This window comes from Meriones unguiculatus (genome assembly GCF_030254825.1).
Source record: "Meriones unguiculatus strain TT.TT164.6M chromosome X unlocalized genomic scaffold, Bangor_MerUng_6.1 ChrX_unordered_Scaffold_30, whole genome shotgun sequence".
Taxonomy (NCBI): domain Eukaryota; kingdom Metazoa; phylum Chordata; class Mammalia; order Rodentia; family Muridae; genus Meriones; species Meriones unguiculatus.
Window position 1 is genome coordinate 4,150,029 of NW_026843706.1, and position 18,587 is coordinate 4,168,615.

At 40.4% G+C, this 18,587-nt stretch overlaps 1 non-coding gene across 1 annotated transcript; it reads left to right on the forward strand.

The window, feature by feature from the left end:
* The first annotated feature begins 2,906 nt into the window (after positions 1–2,906).
* Positions 2,907–3,048, forward strand: LOC132651532 (small nucleolar RNA SNORA48). The gene has a single exon (XR_009589149.1). It is a non-coding gene; the product is annotated as a small nucleolar RNA SNORA48 (small nucleolar RNA).
* The last annotated feature ends 15,539 nt before the right edge of the window (positions 3,049–18,587 follow it).

The following is an 18,587-nucleotide window of genomic DNA, read 5'->3' on the forward strand; positions in this document are numbered from 1 at the left end:
TTGTACTGCCTCTCCCCTGCTGGCAGTGGCACAGGTGCAGAACCGTGGGCATGATGATTCAAATGCCAATTGCATCACTGCTGCCTGTGCTCAGCTCTGATTGCTGTCAGTGAAGGAAACAGAATTCATTAGTTTTCTTTCAGGGCACAAGCAAGCACATGGGTTTCACAGAATGTATAAAGGCAGTAAGGAGAAATGGGCAAGCCCAACCTTTTCCTTTCCCAGAGAATCATTGGCAGTAGAAGAACTGATGAGCATTTGGAAGCACTCTGTAGATATTAGAGAAGACAGCATCAGTGTGGCAGAATGCTCTGCTGATAACTGAAGACAAGTTTTTTATTCTTTCCCAGATCTATAGAAAAGTTCATATTGTTATATTAGAGAATCAAAAAAAGCTATAAATGCTCACAGGAAAGATTACTGAATAATCAAATAACCATTTTAAGAAGTTAGGCAAAAATAAAATGTGAAAATCACTTTCCTGATATATATGAGGAGTTATCTATTGTGATGAGCTCAGAGTCTTTGTTCATATCTCCTTTCCTTTTGGCATTTGATAAGCTTGGGGTTAAAAGAGAAAACAGTTACTACATTTGTAGGGAAAAAAAATCCAGGCTTAAAACCCCCATCCCACCCAAGGTTCTAGAGTAGATGAAGGCTTGGAGCAAGTTTGCATGAAGGTGTGGTTCCCTATTCACTACACTAGACTGATCTCAAAGAGTTTTTCCAGAATGCTGTGATGTGACTTAGAAAGAGGGGGGAAAGAGAGGAAGGATGGGACTGGGAAGAGAGAAGGGAGATGGTTATGACTGGGATGTAAAATGAATAAGTAAAAATTAAAATAAAAGGAATATGTATGTAAACAAGCACCCAAGGTTGTAAACTTAATTCCACCCCTTTGAAAAACATTTTGTGTATATATTGAAGTAATTTTTTACCAAGTAGATTTCTTGCTTGTCCAGGTTTCAGTATTCAGCATTTGGGAGAAATACTTTTTAAATGATGCCTGCACTGAGCTGGATAAACTGAAAGGCAAACATCTGGATTTTTCTTCACAGCTGTGCTTTTTGACCTGGTAGCCTGCAATAAAATTTATTCACATCAAAGCTAATCCTCTGCCCAAGTTTTGGTTATGAGTCTCAGCGTCTGCTTTGATGTACTGTGAGGTAGAGTCTTTCAGAGGCCCTCTGTGGTAGGCTCCTGTCCTGTTTCTTGTTTTCACCTACATCAAATGTCCATCTCATTTGTCTTTCTAAGTGAAGGTTGATCATCTTACCAAGGGTCCTCCTTGTTTAGCTTCTTGAAGTGTACAGACTTTATGTATGTTTTTCCTTATAGGTCTAATATCCACTTATAAGTGAGTATATACCGTCTGTGTCTTTCTGCTTCTGGGATACCTCACTCAGGATGGTCTTTTCTAGATTCCACCATTTGCCTGCAGATTTCATGATTTCCTTGTTTTTAATTGCTGAGTAATATTCCATTGTGTAAGTGCACCACAATTTCTGTATCCATTCCTCTGTTGAGGGACATCTGGGTTGTATGCAGGGAATCATATGAAAGGAGGGATTGTTGGCAAGACCTGGAGAGGACAGGAGCTCCACAAGGACCAAATATATCTTGGCACAGGGGTCTTTCCTGAGACTGTTTCTCCAATCAAGGACCATGCATGGATATAACCTAGAACCTGCTTGGTTGTAGCCCATGGCAGCTCAGTATCCAAGTGGATTCCCTAGTAAAGGGAACAGGGACTGTCTCTGACATGAACTCAGTGGTTGGCTCTTTGACCCCTCTCTCCCGAAGGAGGAGCAGCCTTGTTAGGCCACAGAGGAGGACATTGCAGCCAGTCCTGAAGAAATCTGATGAGCTAGGATCCGATGGAAGGGGAGGAGGACCTCCTCTATCAGTGGACTTAGGGGCAGGGAGGAGATGAGGGAGGAAGGGTGGGATTTGGAGGGAATGAGGGAGGTGGCTACAGCTGGGATACAAAGTGAATAAACTGTAATTAATATAAAAAATAAATATTTAATTAAAGTTAATCCTCATTTTTTTTCTTGAACCATACCCCCCTTTTACCCAGTTAAAGCATAGTACTTATTTCTTGTTCTTAATGCAAAAAAAGAGTCCACACTCATTTCAAAAGTCCCCAAGAGAAAACAAAATGAAAAAAATCACCCAGAGATAACTTCATTAAGTTTTTTAAAGAAGCAGTGATATGTAATTTTCCAAGGCTAGTAATCACAATATATAATGACTTCTTAATGAGAAAAAGTAATCAAAATTTTATGAAACTTGAAATTCACTCCTGCTCTCTTTCTATGTTATAAGAAATACTGATATTTCAAACAACCTTCGGAATTCTATATCTGTATTTCTAAAATAAATTCTGCTGTCTAAAGTTGTTGTGTATTATATAAAAGATTATTTTTAGATATGTGATTCTTTAAAGCCTTTTGTAATCTTCGTCACTTAACTTTCATTTTAATCTCTTTCATTCCTTCCTTCACTGTGCTGCTGTTGAACATTTGTTATGTAGATACAAAGTCTAATAAGCCCATCAGAGTTCCTGTCTAGTGTGAGCTTATTTATTAGAATAGTGTAAAGAAATGAGCAGTTAAACAAATTAGCAAGACTAGTTTAGATTCTTCGTGTTAGGTAGAAAAATAAATGTACTCTGCAGAAGTGATGCCATCAGAGAAGTGATGCCATCAGAGATTGATAATTAAAAGCCTAAAAAGGGTCCCTGCATTAGAAATGTGAGAGGATTTTTTTTAAATAAATTAAATAACAGAGTATGGTTACAATATATATATATATATATATATATATATATATATATATATAATGAAAATTATTGGCTTTTATTTTACTAAGTCATATGTTGTCAAATAAAATTATAAATTTTATGTACCCTGGCAATGGGCAAAGGGACATCTTGGTGGTGGTGTTCTTACATCAGCCAGGAACAGAGTAGATGGAAGTCCTTTGCTAATCTTAGCTTGATGTCTGACTTGGTGGCCAAAGCTTACTTTTGCCTATGACTTATCAAATCAAACAAAATCAAATCCAGTCAGCAAGCACAGGAGGAGGAAGACAGACCCTGTGGGCCATCATGCTACCCACAGACTTGCCTCCAGCACATGGTGTAGGTGAACAATAGACATCCATCTACTTGCCACTAAAATAGATAGCATGGTTGGAGGATATCACCCAGGGGCCTGCCAGCTGTGTGGCAAACCTGCAGCTGGAACTACCACAATGTGTGCGTATGTGATATTTAGATGTGAAAGAAAGAGAAGTGAAGCAGCTTGAACATTATGAAGAAGGATGGAACTAGAGAGTCAAAAGTGAAGAGGAGTAGCCTGTTGTGAGTGGTTGGCCCTGCAACATGAATCTATGGTGAGGTCTCATCCTGAGCTGCCACTGAGGGCCATGCCTAACTCTGTTTCTATGCAGTGACAGGGGTTGGTGTTGATCTCTGTGGCTCATAATAACACTAGAGAACATGGGGATGTCCCTGTTTGAGGTGGCTGTCAGGGACTACCTGGATGTCCAGGGGCTGTGGAGAACTGGCCCTGTCCCTCACTGCATGTAGTGTTCTGGAGAGATGGCTCCATCTCTACTCTTTGGCAGCACCCAAGAGAGTGGGCCCTGTGCCTCACCCAAGCAGTCAGGAAAGCTGTCCACAGGTTCCTGAGCTTGGAAGAACTATCCCAGCTCCTCACCAACTGCAGCAATTAGGAGAGCTGGCCCTGAACCTGGCCTGGAGAGCACAGCTGAGCCGACCCTGGTGATAAGGATACAGGTGATACAACCCTGAAGGCAAGAACATGGGAGAGCTGGCCTAGTCATTCATCTGGCAAAAGTGTGGGAGAGCTGGCCCAGCCACTCATCTGCCATTAGGTGGCATGGGTGCAGGATGATGTCCCCCTACCTGAGGCAGTCAGGAGAACTGGTCTTAAGGTCAGGAAAGCCTGTGAGCTGTCCATGTTTTTCACCCGATGCAGCACTTGGGAGAGTGGGCCCTGCACCTTGTTTGGGCAGCACAGTCGAGCTGGCCCTGTTGGAGGTGGTGTGAGTAAGCCATCCCTGAGGTCAAGAATGAAGGAGAGCTGTCCTTGCCACTTGTCTGTTGTGAGGTGGCAAGGATTCAGAGGTAATGCCCCCCTCACTACCTGTGGCAGTCAGGAGAGCTGGCCCTGGTGTCATGAGATTGGGTGGGGTGAGCTGGACCGACATGTCCCTTGCTGTCTGTAGCACTTGGGAGAGCAGGGCCTACAACTTGCCTGAGCAGCACAGAGCTTGCCTTGGTAGAGGGGGTGAGCCACCTTGAGAGGAAAACCATGGGAGAGCTGGCCTCGAGGTGGCATGGGTGTGAGAATGATGCCACCCTACTCCCCTTGCCACTTTCAGTAGTCAGGAGACCTGGCCCCAAGGGCATAAGAGTGGGAGAGCTAGTACTGCTCCCTCACTGTCTATAGCACTTTGAGAGTGGGCCCTGCATCTCTCCTGGGCAACACAGTGGAGCTGGCGCTAATGGCATAGACACAGATGAGCTAGCCCCCAGGGTGTGAGAGCAGGAGAATTGTCCTAGTCCTTCACAGGCTGCAGCACTTGAGAGAGTGGGCTTGCCTTGACTGGGCAGCACACTGGAGCTGGCTCTGGAGGTCTGGATGTTAGCTGACCCTACCTCCTGCTAATGGCTACATTGGTTTGCCTAGCCAGAGCAGTGCTGGATTGCTCACCCTGGTGTTGCTGATAAGGGAGAGCCAGTAGGCTGACCAGCTCTGCTACCACCGAGGCCCAGATACACGGCTCGGAGCTGGCCCTCCCCAAAATCTATAGCATTTGTGAATGGTTGGGATGTGTGAAAGGGCCAGTCCTGCTATTCCAAAGCTGTAGGATCTCCATGACACAGGGCAACAACCAAATAACTGGGAGGAGTCTCAATGAGGATCCAATATTGGTGGAAGCCAGAGATCTTGAACCAGACGCATGACTCATGCAATGAATATTTGCAAGTGAAAATGTGTGGACAGAGAGATATACCATGAAACACAGTATGACATAGTATAGCTTCCACGACTTTTGTTTTCTTTTTGTTGTTATTTGTTTGTGTGTTTTATTTTTGGAGGGAGGTTGCAAAGGCAAAAGGTGGATATGAGGGAATGAAGAGGTGACTTGAACTGGAATACATAATGTGAAACTCACAAAGAATCAATAAAAAGTTTAAGAAGGTTAAAAAATTTAAAATTTTTATTATGACATTTCACACATGTATAATTGTACTTCTTTTCTCACATTCACCCTATCATCAGACTTTGTCCATCTTCTATTTTCCCAATGGTTCTCTTCATCCTCTAAATAATTGCTAGTCTGCCTCTCTCTTTCTCTCTCAAACACACACACACACACACACACACACACACACACACTAGATTTCGACTTTGAGAAACAAAATTGCAATACAGTTTTGAATAGCAAGTATCCCAGTAAGTTGATGTTTGCCTAAAGTGAACATTTTTTCTTCAGTGAAATGATTATTTATTATTATTTTTATTTGGTCAGAAGCAGAGCTTTGGGAAATTATGGTAGCAGGAAGGTGAGGTAGCTGCACAGCACCTATACCCATGAAGCAGACAGAAAATAATATTGGTACTCTGCTTGCTTTCTCCTTCTTCAGCCTTGGGGTGCATTCCAAGAAATGATTCCCACATTTAAGGTAATTATTTCATCTTCAATTAACATAGTCTAGAATCTCCCTCCTAAGCATGACCAGAGGTCTGTCTCCTAGGTGAATCTAGATCTTCTCGAGTCAGAAAAAACAAACAAACAAACAAAAACCGGTAAGCATCACAGGGATCATTAATGTCACCACATTGCTTTGTTATTCTTTTAAAGGAGATTATTAAGCTCACAAAGAAACACTATTGTTCTCATAAAAAAAATAGGCTTCCAAATTTTTTTCCAAACTTATTCTTACTCGGTTTAGAAGAAGACCTATCAGGAAAGTAGAGAAGTAGAAATAAGGATATATGGCCATTACAAAAGTGTTATATTTTCTAGTAGTGTTTTAATAACATTCATTTTTATATACTTTCAAAGAGCATTCAAATCAAATAAGTTACTTATGAGTCAAGCTTTCTAGAAATCATTTAATGCAAAGATAAAGCCTTTAAAATCACTTTTTATCCTTCAGGCTTTGTTTGCAGCCTTTGAAAATATCAGCTAAAAATTATTTACCCTTTCTTTTTTTTCATTGTGCCTTTAATGTGCATTATAAATAAAAAAATATATATTTGAACTATATGATGTCTGTAGGAAGCTGTCTTTGTGAGTCTGATAATGATGAAAGATATTGGTATCCTAGTTATTTAAAATTATACTTTATTGCACTAAAACAGTATTTTGGCAACATTACTCTGGTAACTTTGCTTATTAGAATGTTATTAGGTAGACTAGGTAGACTAATTTAATCTTCATCAAAGAATAGTGTGAAGAGACTATATTACAGAAGTGATGAACTTGTAACTTTGGCCATCTTAAACTTCTAAAGTGCAGTTTAGTGGTATTAAAATAACCATATTGTTGCAAAGGAGAATCTCCAATCCTTTTTCATCTTTCAAATTTGACATTCTGTACAGATTTTTAGTGTTATGAAAGTGTCAGGGAGTAGCTGATATTCTCATAACATAGGACAGATCATTTCATTATTTGTGTGTGATATGGAACCTTTAATATGAAGGCCCAAATACTTAAACTAGCAATCTTTATGTTTACATTACATAAAGTCTATAAAATGTGATTTGGAAAAAATATGAACCAATGGTAATTGACTGAGTGGAAAACCCAGCAATGGCTGTCCTTTCTGATCTTTCTTGGCCTCTCTTATACAGCAGTCCTTCTTTTTGAAGGTTCATCAGTATATTAATTAGGGTTCTCTAGATAAACAGAACTGACAGAATGAATCTATGTATATTAAGTGGGGATTTATTAGACTGGCTTTTAAATTGTGGTCCAGACAGTCAAACAATGGCTATGTCCCAAAGGAAGTCCAAGAATCTGATAGCTACTCAGTCCATGAGGCTGGATGTCTTAAACTTGTATTCAGTATACACTGGAATACCAAAGGAAGAAGGTTCTAATGCCAGTAGAGGAGTGCCTCAAATGCAGGATAAATGAACTTGTTAGAGAGAAAGAGACAAAGAGACAGACAGACACACACACACACACACACACACACACACACACACACACACACACACAAAGAGAGAGAGAGAGAGAGAGAGAGAGAGAGAGAGAGAGAGAGCACAGACAAAAAGCAAAAATTTTCTTTTTCTATGTCTTTTTATATAGGCTGTTATAGGATATGACTCACATTTAGGGTTGATCTTCTGATCTGAAAAGAGGATAGTTCTTCCCACCTCACATGATCCAATCAAGGAAAACAATCCCCCACAGGTGTGCTCAGCTGCTTGGGTTTTAGTTGATTCAAACTGAGGTTGATAACCAAGATTATCAATCACATCCAGGAACCCCCTGAAAAAGGTCTTCATACCAAAAATCAAGCAATGTAGACCAGAGAATATCTTTATAGTAAACCCTTGCTGTAGGGTGAGGAGCAACTGATGCATCTATGACACAACTCCTGTGTCATAAGGCTCAGGGATCACAGTGAAAGGGAGGAGGCAGGAAGATTATAAGATGCAGAGGAACTGGAAGTTTGCTGTGAGATTGCATCTCTTAGAAATGTTAAAGAAGCTACACTGATGACATATCCTCAACATGGCTGCCTAAACAATACCCAAACAAGGAAGACACCAATATATATGCTAACATGGAAGGGGCAGATTCCATGAAGCCTGAACTATAGATAGAGTTACAGGTAGCTTACAAATGCTGAAAGGGGATGAAATAGTCTTCCCTAAGGGAAGAGTCCCCAAAACAGTTATCTAACACCAAGTGGTCATCTCTGAAGTAATTTACATACAAGTAACATTATATAGACTGAGAATATTGTATTTATATAATTAGAAATCGTATATACATAACAACAATTAAAAAAAAAAAAGAGTCCAAGAATTTGAAAGAGAGCATTGTGGGTACATGGGAAGGGTGGGATGGAAAAAGGGAAAGGGAAATGATGTAAGGGGCTCCATGAGGAGACCAAGAGAGCCAACTAACCAGAGCTCAGGGGGCCTTGTGGAGACTGAAGCACCGAAAGAGGAGCATGCATGAACTAGACTTAAGCACACTAAACAGATGTAGCCAATGTGGGTTCCCTAGTAAGAGGAGTGGGGGCTGTCTCTGACATGGACTCTGTTGCCTACTTTTCGATCACTTCCTGGCTGGGGTTGTCTTACCATGTTACAGAGGAAGAGGATGTGCTCAGTCCTGATGTAACTTGATGTATTTGGTTGGGTTGGGGGGAATTCTCTCCTTTTCTGAAAAGTAAGGAAGAGAGGATAAGGGTAAGAGGGAGGGAGAGAAGGTGGGACTGGGAGGAAAGGAAGAAGGGATGTAAGGTGAATAAATAAATGAAAAAAAACAATTAAATTTAAAAGAGGAGGCTACAGTAATATTTTCAGATTTTATGGTAATATTCAGAAAGGGGATTCTGGTCCCTAATGATTTGACTTGAGGAACAGGAAATTCAATTTCTGTAAGCCTCATGAAAGTATAAGTTATGACAGACTGGAGAGAAGAAGATCTGAAATTTTCCTTCTGAGTTTTAGGATCTTCACTATGGGACATGATTACCTGAACCCACATATTTTAAACACCAGGTCTTCTTTTTCTTTCTCTTTCGATTCCTTGGTAACTATTAATATACTCTGTCTTTGTGAATTTCACAATTGTTCATACTTTATATACTATATGTAAGTAGAATAATCAAACATTTGCCATTTTGTGACTGGTTTACTTCACATAGTATAATATATAAACCTGTATATTAGCAAAAACTTTTAAACTTTATACTGTCAATGGCTGTAAACTATAAGGTAGAGAAGATGACTTTCATAAACCAATAAATAACGAGTAAGGAAGCCCCTAATATTGTCCATTAACAGTTTGTTTCCATTTAAGATTGTTAAGGAACAAGTCATTTTCAATTTGCACACTTGGTTGTTTTGCTAATAAAATAGGGATATCAAGTTAAAAGGATAAAGAACAAGGAATGATGAAGTCATGAATTTGAGAGGGAGTGCAGGGGACATGGGGAAAGATGAAGGCAGTAGAAAGAGTGGTTGAAATTATATAAATGCAACACTCATATATGAAATTCTCAAAAGGTATAAAATATAAAAAGAATAAACCCACTAAAATCTGTACATCTAAACATACTAAGCAAAAGAGAGGACCCTAACTAAAATGTTCAATATCCATCCTGAAAGGCAAAGAAGATGGACATCCGAAGAAGAAGAAAACAGGAAACAACCTAAGAACCTGCTACAGAGGGCCTCTGAAAGCCAGAAGAAGAAAACAGGAAAAAACCTAGGAACCTGCCACAGAGGGCCTCTGAAAGCCTCTGCCATGCAGACTGTGAAAGCAGATACTGAGCCTGATGGCCAACTGACAGGCAGAGTGAATGGAATTTTATGTAAGAAGTGGGAAATAGTAAGAGCTGGAGAGGACAGGAACTCCACAAGGAGAGCAACAGAACAAGAAAATTTGAACACAGGGAACTTCCCAGATACTCATACTCCAACCAAGGACTATTCATGGAGATAACCTAGAACCCTGACAATGCAGCCACTTCTGATGAGAACTGATAGACTAAGATCAGAAAGAAGGAGAGGAAGACCTCCCCTATCAGTGGACTTGGGGAGGAGCATGCATGCAGAAAGGGGGGGAGAGGGTGGGAATGGGAGGGGAGGAGGGAGGGGCATATGGGGGGATACAAAATGAATAAAGTGTAATTAATAAAAGTTAAAAAAAGAAACATTAAAAAATTAAAAGATTAGGATTGAGCATTTTAGCAAGAGTCCTCCCTGTTGATTAGTTTCTTTAGGTGTACAGATTTTAGTACGTATATCTTATATTATATGTCTATATGAGTGAGTATGTACCGTGTGCATCTTTCTGCTTCTGGGATCGCTCACTCAGGATGATCTTTTCCAGATCCCACCATTTACCTGCAAATTTCATGATTCCCTTGTTTTTAATTGCTGAGTAATATTGCATTGTGTAGATGTACCACAATTTCTCCTATCCAGAAAGGCAAAGAGGATGGACATCAGAAGAAGGAGAAAAAAGGGAACAAGTCAGGAGCCTGACACAGAGGACCTATGAAAGGCTCTGCCCTGCAGACTATCAATGCAGATGCTGAGACTTATGGGCAATCTTTAGGCAGAGTGCAGGGAATCTTATGAAAGAAGTGGGAAACAGTAAGATCTGGAGAGGACAGGAACTCCACAAGGAGAGCAACAGAACCAAAAATTCTGAGCAAAAAGGTCTTTCCTGAGACTGATACTCCAACCAAGGGCCATGCATGGAGATAACCTAAGACCCCTGCACAGATGTAGCCCATGGCAGGTCAGTATCCAAGTGGGATCCATTGTAATAAGAACAGGGACTGTTTCTGACATGAACTGATTGGCCTGCTCTTTAATTACCTCTCCCTGAGAGGGGAGGAGCATTACCAGAGCACAGAAGAAGACAATGCAGCCACTCCAGATGAGACTTAATTAACTAGGATCAGAAGGAAGGAAAAGAAGACCTCCCCTATCAGTGGACTTGGGGAGGGGCATGCATGCAGAGGGTGGAGGAAGGGAGGGATTAGGATGGGAAGGGGGAGGGAACCACAGGAGGGATACAAACTGAATAAAGTGTAATTAATAAAGATTTAAAAAATAAAAAAATTAAAAGATTTACATTTCTCTGATGACTAAGGATGATGAGCATTTCTTTAAGTGATACTCTGCTATTGAGAATTCTCTGTTTAGCTCTGTACCCCAGTGTTGTTTTTTTTTCTGTTTTTTTTTTTTTTTTTTTTTTTTTTACATTTGTTCAACCATGTTTGTAACAGCTTTATTCTTTTTTTCCCCAGGATTTTTTTTTTAATTTTATTTTTTTTATCAGTTACATTTCATTAACTCTGTATCCCAACTGTATCCTTCTCCCTCATTCCCTCCCAATCCCACCCTCCCTCCCTCACCTCCACCCTGCCCCTTTCCAAGTCCAAAGATAGGGGGGTACCTCCTCCCCATTCATCTGATCCTGTTTTATCAGGTATCTTCAGGACTGGCTGCAAAGTCCTCCTCTGTGACCTAACAGGACTGCTCCTCCCTTGGGGGTTGGGTATGTCAAAGAGCCAGCCATTGAATTCCTGTTAGAAATAGTCCTTGTTTCCCTGGGAAACCAAATGGTTACTGAGCTACCATGGGCTATATCTGAGAAGAGGTTCTAGGTTATATCCATACATGGTCCTTGGTTGAATGTCAGTCTCAGAAAAGACCCTGTACCCAGATATATTTGGTCCTTGTGGAGCTCCTATCCTTTCCCCATCATACTAACACCCCTTCTTTCATATGATTCCCTGTACTCTGCCGAAGGTTTGGTTATGAGTCTTGGTATCTGCTTTGAAAACACTGCTAGTTAGAGTCTTTCAGATGCCTTCAGTAGACTCCTGTCATACGTTCAATGCACATCCCATCTGTCTTTCTAAGTGATGGTTGATCATCTTACCCCTTGTCCGCTCTCTTGATTATCTTTTTTAGGTGTATAGATTTCATTATGTTTATCATATCTTATAGGTCTATATGAGCAAGTATATACCGTGTTTGTCTTTCTCCTTCTGGGATATTTCACTCAGAATGATCTTTTCTAGATTCCACCATTTGCCTGCAAATTTCATGATTTCCTCCTTTTTGATTGCTGAGTAGTATTCCATTGTGTAAAAATTCCGGATTTCTGTATCCAATCCTCCGATGATGGACATCTGGGTTGTTTCCAGGTTCTGGCTATTACAAATAGAGCTGCTATAAACATGGTTGAGCAAGTATCCATTTTGTGTACTAGAGCAAAGTTTGGGTATATACCTAACAATGGTATAGGTGAGTCTTGAGGAAGCACTATTCCTAATTGTCTGAGAAAGTGCCAGATGGATTTCGAAAGTGGTTGTACCAGTTTACATTCCCACCAGCAGTGGAGGAGGGAATTCTCCACAACCTCTCCGGCATGTGTTGTCACTTGAGTTTTCATCTTGGCAATTCTGATGGGTGTAAGGTGAAATCTCAGGTTTGTTTTGATTTGCATTGCCCTAATGGCTAATGACGTTGAACATTTCTTTAAGTGTTTCTCTGCCATTCGATATTCCTCTACAGAGAGTTCTCTGTTTATCTCTGTTCCCCATTTTTTAAGTGGATTACTTGGTTTGCTGCTTTTCAGTTTCTTTATTTCTTTGTATATACTGGATATTAGTCCTCTGTCAGATAAAGGGTTAGTGAAGATTCTTTCCCAATCTGTAGGCAGTCGTTTTGTTATGATGAGAGTGTTCTTTGCTTTACAGAAGCTTTTTAGTTTCATGAGGTCCCATTTATTGATTGTTGCTCTTAAAGCCTGTGCTGTTGGTGTTCTGTTCAGGAAGTTGTCTCCTGTGCCATTGATGGGAATTGCATTGAATCTGTAGATTGCTTTTGGCAGGATGGACATTTTCACAATGTTAATCCTACCAATCCATGAGCACGGGAGATCTTTCCATCTTCTGATATCTTCTTCAATTTCTCTCTTCAGAGACTTGAAGTTTTTCTCAAACAGGTCTTTCACTTGCTTGCTTAGTGTCACCCCAAGGTACTTTATTTTATTAGTGGCTATTGTGAAGGGTGTTGTTTCCCTAGTTGCTTTCTCAGCCCTTTTGTCTTTGGTATACAGGAGGCCTTCTGATTTTTTTGAGTTGATTTTGTATCTTTCCACTTTGCTGAAGGTGTTTATCAGCTGGAGGAGTTCTCTGGTTGAATTTTTGGGGTCGCTCATATATACTATCATATCATCTGTGAATAGTGACACTTTGACCTCTTCCTTTCTGATTTGTATCCCCTTGATCTCCTTTAGTTCTCTTATTGCTCTGGCTAGGACTTCAAGTACTATGTTGAAGAGGTATGGAGAGAGTTGGCAGCCTTGTCTTATCCCTGATTTCAGTGGGATTGATTTAAGTTTCTCTCCACTGAGTTTGATGTTGGCTATAGGCTTGTTGTATATTGCCTTTACTATATTTAGATATGTGCCTTGTATCCCTAATCTCTCCAAGACTTTAAACATGAATGGGTGTTGGACTTTGTCAAATGCTTTTTCAGCATGTAAGGAGATGATTACATGCCGAAACATGTGGTTTTTCTCCTTCAGTTTGTTCATGTGGTGGATTACATTGATGGATTTCAGTATGTTGAACCACTCTTGCATGCCTGGGATGAAGCCTACTTGGTCATGGTGGATGATATCTTTGATGTGTTCTTGGATTCGGTTTGCAAGTATTTTATTGAGTATTTTTGTGTCAATGTTCATAAGAGAGATCGGTCTGAAGTTGTCTTTTTTTGTTGGGTCTTTGTGTGATTTAGGTAGCAGGGTGACTGTCACTTCAGAGAATGAGTTTGGTAATGTACCTTCTGTTTCTATTTTGTGGAATAGTTTGAGGAGAATTGGTGTTAGCACTTCTTTGAAGGTCTGGTAGAATTCCGCGCTGAAACCATCTGGCCCAGGGCTTTTTTTTGGAGGGGAAACTGTTAATGACTTCTTCAATTTCCTTGGGGGATATAGGGCTATTTAGTCTTTCTACCTGATCTTGACTTAATGTTGGAAGATGGAATCTATCAAGAAAATTGTCCATTTCATTTAAGTTTTCAAATTTGGTGGCATATAGGCTTTTGTAGTATGACCTAATGATTGTTTGAATTTCCTCAATGTCTGTAGTTATGTCACCCTTTTGATTTCTGATTTTGCTGATTTTGATAGATTCTGTCTGCTTTTTAGTTAGTTTGTCTAAGGGTTTGTCTATCTTGTTGATTTTCTCAAAGAACCAACTTTTTGTTTCATTGATTCTTTGAATAGTTTTATTTGTTTCTAATTGATTGATTTCAGCCCTGAGTTTGATTATTTCCAGCTGTCTGCTCCTCTTGGGTGTATCTGCTTCTTTTTTTCTAGGCTTTTCAGTGGGACCATTAAGGTGTTTGTATGTGATGTTACAAATTTCTTCTTGAAGGCACTTAGTGGTATAAATTTTCCTCTGAGCACTGCTTTTAACCTGTCCCATAAATTTGGGTATGTTGTGCCTTCATTTTTATTGAATTCTAGGAAGTCTTTAATTTCTTTCTCTCTTTCTTCATTAACCCAGCTGTCATCAAGTAACAAGTAGTTCAGTTTCCATATGCGTGTCGGCTTTTTGTTATTTCTGTTGTTGTTGAGGTCCAGTTTTATTTCATGGTGGTCCGATAGAATACAAGGGATTATTTCAATCTTTTTGTATCTGTTGAGGCTTGCTTTGTGAACAACTATGTGGTCTATTTTGGAGAAGGTTCCATGCGGTGCTGAAAAGAAGGTATACTCTTTTGAGTTTGGATGAAAAGATCTGTAGAAGTCTATTAGAACCATTTGATTTAGGGACTCTGTAAGTGTTTTTATTTCCCTATTTGTTTTCTCTCTAGTTGATCTGTCCCTTGGTGAGAGTAGAGTGTTGAAGTCTCCCACTATTAAGGTATTAGGATCAATGTGTGATTTAAGCTTTAATATTGTCTCATTTACAAATGTAGGTGCTCTTGTATTTGGGGCATAGATATTCAAAATTGTGATGTCCTCTTGGTAGATTTTTCCTTTGATAAAAATATAGTGGCCCTCCTTATCTTTTTTGATTAACTTGGGTTGAATTTCTATTTTATTTGATATTAGGATGGCTACTCCAGCTTTTTTTCTGGAACCATTTGCTTGAAAAACAGTTTTCCAGCCCTTTACTCTGAGGTTGTATTTATCTTTGTTGCATAGGTGTGTTTCTTGGATGCAACAGAATGTTGGATCCTGTTTCCGCAACCATTCTGTTAGTCTGTGTCTTTTTATTGGGAAGTTGAGTCCTTTGATGTTGATAGGTACTAGTGACCAACAATTGTTACTTACTTTTGATGTGGGGTTGGTGGTGTCACTGAGTTTCATTGCTTGTATTCTTTTGGTTTTTGTGTTGTGTAGTCATCTATTTCCTCTGTTTCCTTAGATGTAGTTGTTTTCTTTGGTTTGGGGTTTCCCTTCTAGTAACTTCTGTATAGCTGGGTTACTATGTAGATATTGTTTAAATTTGGTTTTGTCATGGAATATTTTGAATTCTCCATCTATGTTGATTGAAAGTTTTGCTGGGTATAGTAGTCTGGGTTTGAATCTGTGGTCCCTTAAGTACCGTATGATTTCTGTCCAGGCCTTCTGGCTTTCATAGTTTCTGTTGAGAAATCTGGTGTGATTCTGATAGGTCTACCTTCATATGTTACTTGGCCTTTTTCCCTTGCTGCTTTTACAATTTTTTCTTTGTTCTGTAGGTTCAGTGTTTTGACTATGATGTGACATGAAGAATTTCTTTTCCGGTCTAGTCTACTTGGTGTTCTGTAGGCCTTTTGTATGTTTATAGACATCTCCTTCTTTAAGTTGGGAAAATTATCTTCTATAATTTTCTTGAAAATATTTTCCGGACCTTTGAGCCTGATGTCTTCTTTTTCTTCTACTCCTATTATTCTTAGATTTTGTCTTTTCATGGTGTCCTTGATTTCTTGGATGTTTTGTGTTTGGAACTTTTCTGATTTTATTTTTTCTTTGAGAGATGTGTCAATTTCCTCAAGTGTATCTTCGGCTCCTGAGATTCTTTCTTCCATCTCTTGTATTCTGTTGGTGATGCTTACCTTTGTAGTTTTTGATCTTTTCTCTATGTTCTCCATCTCCAAGTTTTTCTCTATTTGTGTTTTCTTAATTGATTCTAATTCTGTTTTCATGTCTTGCACCATTTCCTTCATCTGTTTGAATGTGGAGTCCTGTTTTTCAATGACAGCTTCTATTTTTTTGTTTGTTTCCTCTCTATATATCACTAATTGTGCCTCTACTTCTTTGGGTATAATTGCCTGTATTTCTATGAGAGCTTTGTTTAGTTCTTCTTTATTTGCCTTCATTTGTGTGGACATTTCTTTGAGAGCTTTGCTCATTTCTTCTCTGTTTGCCTCAATTTTCATGGTCATTTCTCTGAGAGCTTGATTTGTTTCCTATTTGTTCATCTCGATTTCTTTGGCTATTTCTCTGAGGGCTTTGTTCATTTCATCTTTATGGGCCTCTAATAGCCGGAGAAACAGTTTTGAGGTCGTTTTCTTGTATATCTAGTGAATTGAAGTGTCCATTGGTTTGTGGGGTTGCTGGTGAGGTCATTATGTCCTGATTTTTGTTGGGTGTGTTCTTACGTTTGCCTCTAGCCATCCGGTCATTTATAACCCTCACTGTTTGTTCCTCAAATTTGTAGTTTGGGCTATGATTGTCTCTTTCTGTTTTCTGGACTGTTTTTTCAGGAAGATGAGAGAGGTTCACTGGTTTGGGAGTGTGCACTGTGGTTTCAGTTTTGCCTAAGTAAGGAATGTGACGCTGGCACTATTGGCGTGTGCTTTTAGGGGGCGCAGTGTGCATGCGTGGATTCTCTGACTATTGCAGTGGCCTGCAGGCCACTATTATGTGGTTCTGTCTGAGATCCAGGGATTGTTTGCCTGGATTACACTGGTGGACCCACAAGGGAGAGCCTTCAACATTGGGTCGCTATCCCAAGAATCCCTATGATGCCCACACTAGGGGTGTGGGTGGCAGGGATCTCGTCTGGTTGCTTCTGTGGAGAGGCCCTGGATCTGGGGCAAACTCTCCCTAGAAGGCTCACTCACTCTCTTCCAGGACCAGTTGGAATGCACAGGGGTTCTCCTTGCTCTCTACTCTCTGATTTGGTCCTGCTGCGGAAAATGCGAGGGTAGGCTAACAGTCAGCTCTGTGGCACTGTGGCCACAGGACTCGGTGTCCACCTTTCTTATGTGCTGCTTCTCTGTCCTTTCCCTCTGCCAGGAGGGGTTATGTTGACTGGTCCCGGGGTAGCACTGAAAAGAGTTAGGTTGAGTGTTCTCAATCTCAGATCCCAGGCCCAGATTTCTCTGCCAGAAGTGGCCTTGTGGTAGAGCCTATGTTTTCTTATTCCGAGGGAGTACCATGTATGGTTGAGTGTCCTCATATCCAGAGCTAGGGTTTCTCTGCCAGGGGCCGCTGGGTGATCTGGAAAGGGGGTGCTGTGTCCTGTGGCAGGCTGCCTCTCTGTCCTTCCCTTCTGTCCTTCCCCTCCGCTAGGGCAAGCTTATGTCGGCACTCTCAGGGGAGTGCCAGAAGGGGTTGGGACTTCTCAGTCCAGATCCTGAGCTGGGCTTTCTCTTCCAGGGGTCAGAGGGCCGCTGGTGCTAGCACTTGGTGCTAGACCATATTGTGCTGGACCCGGGAGAGTCTCAGGATGTGTTGAATGACCACAGTCCCAGATCTCGATCTGAAGATTGTTTGCTAGGAGCAGCCGGCAGCACTGGGGTCCAGGCGCTGTGAAGCTGCTGTGCTCCTCTCTATCCCTCCTCTCTGCCCCGGCAGGGTTATGGAGGCATTCTTGTTCTCGGGGGAGTGCCTGAAAGGATTGGGTTTTCTCAGCCCTGATATCGTTTTTTTTTTTTTTTTTTTTTTTTTTTTTTTTTTTTTTTTTTTTTTTTTTTTGGTGGGAGCTGCAGCTCTCGCTGGGGCTGGGGTACAGACAGCGTGGTCTGTGGCAGATTCTGCTGGATGCCTCCTGCCTTCTCCTCAGAGGGAGTAGGGTGTTGGGTGCTGGGAAGTGCCTGGGGATCGCCTCTCAGAGTGTCTCTTCCCGGACGAGTCTGCTGTGACCTCATTCTAGATGGACTCATATCATGGTTAATCTCTTTCTTCTTGGAAGTCTAGATAACTCTGTTCTGGGTTGATCAGCCCCTTTATTCACCAATTTCCACGTTGCACGTCCTCTCCCCTTCAGCAAAGCTGCACACTAGCCGCCGCCATCTTGGAAGCTCCCCAGGATTTTTTTTAATGTTTTACTTTTTATTCAGTTTTACTAAGAATCTAAAACTTTCCTAAAAATCTAAGTCTATTTTCAAAATAGAAAGTTTCTTGAGACTTTATCACTATCACTAAGATGAGCATGAGGAACATTAGAAAAGGTGTTAGCTAGTATCACACTGTTAAAAAAAGGAGAAACAGAACCCATCTTTTATGACACAGAATGTCCTATATTAAATGAATTGAGATAAATCCAAACACACCTAAATCCATACCACCTGAAATTGCACTATTAATTATTAGAACCTGCTTTCATAAGACAATGAATTACTTTGCTTTGACAAACTTGATATAAAAAATAATTAAGGTGTCCACTAAGTAAGTAACTTATAACTACACAATGAAAAACTATAGCCAACTCAATAAAATAGACTTCATTAAGAGTATATTGGGCTGTGACCTAATTGTATATTGAGCTCTGTGCTATCACCACATAGCTAACACAATAAAGCACTGCCAATATGGCACACTATTTT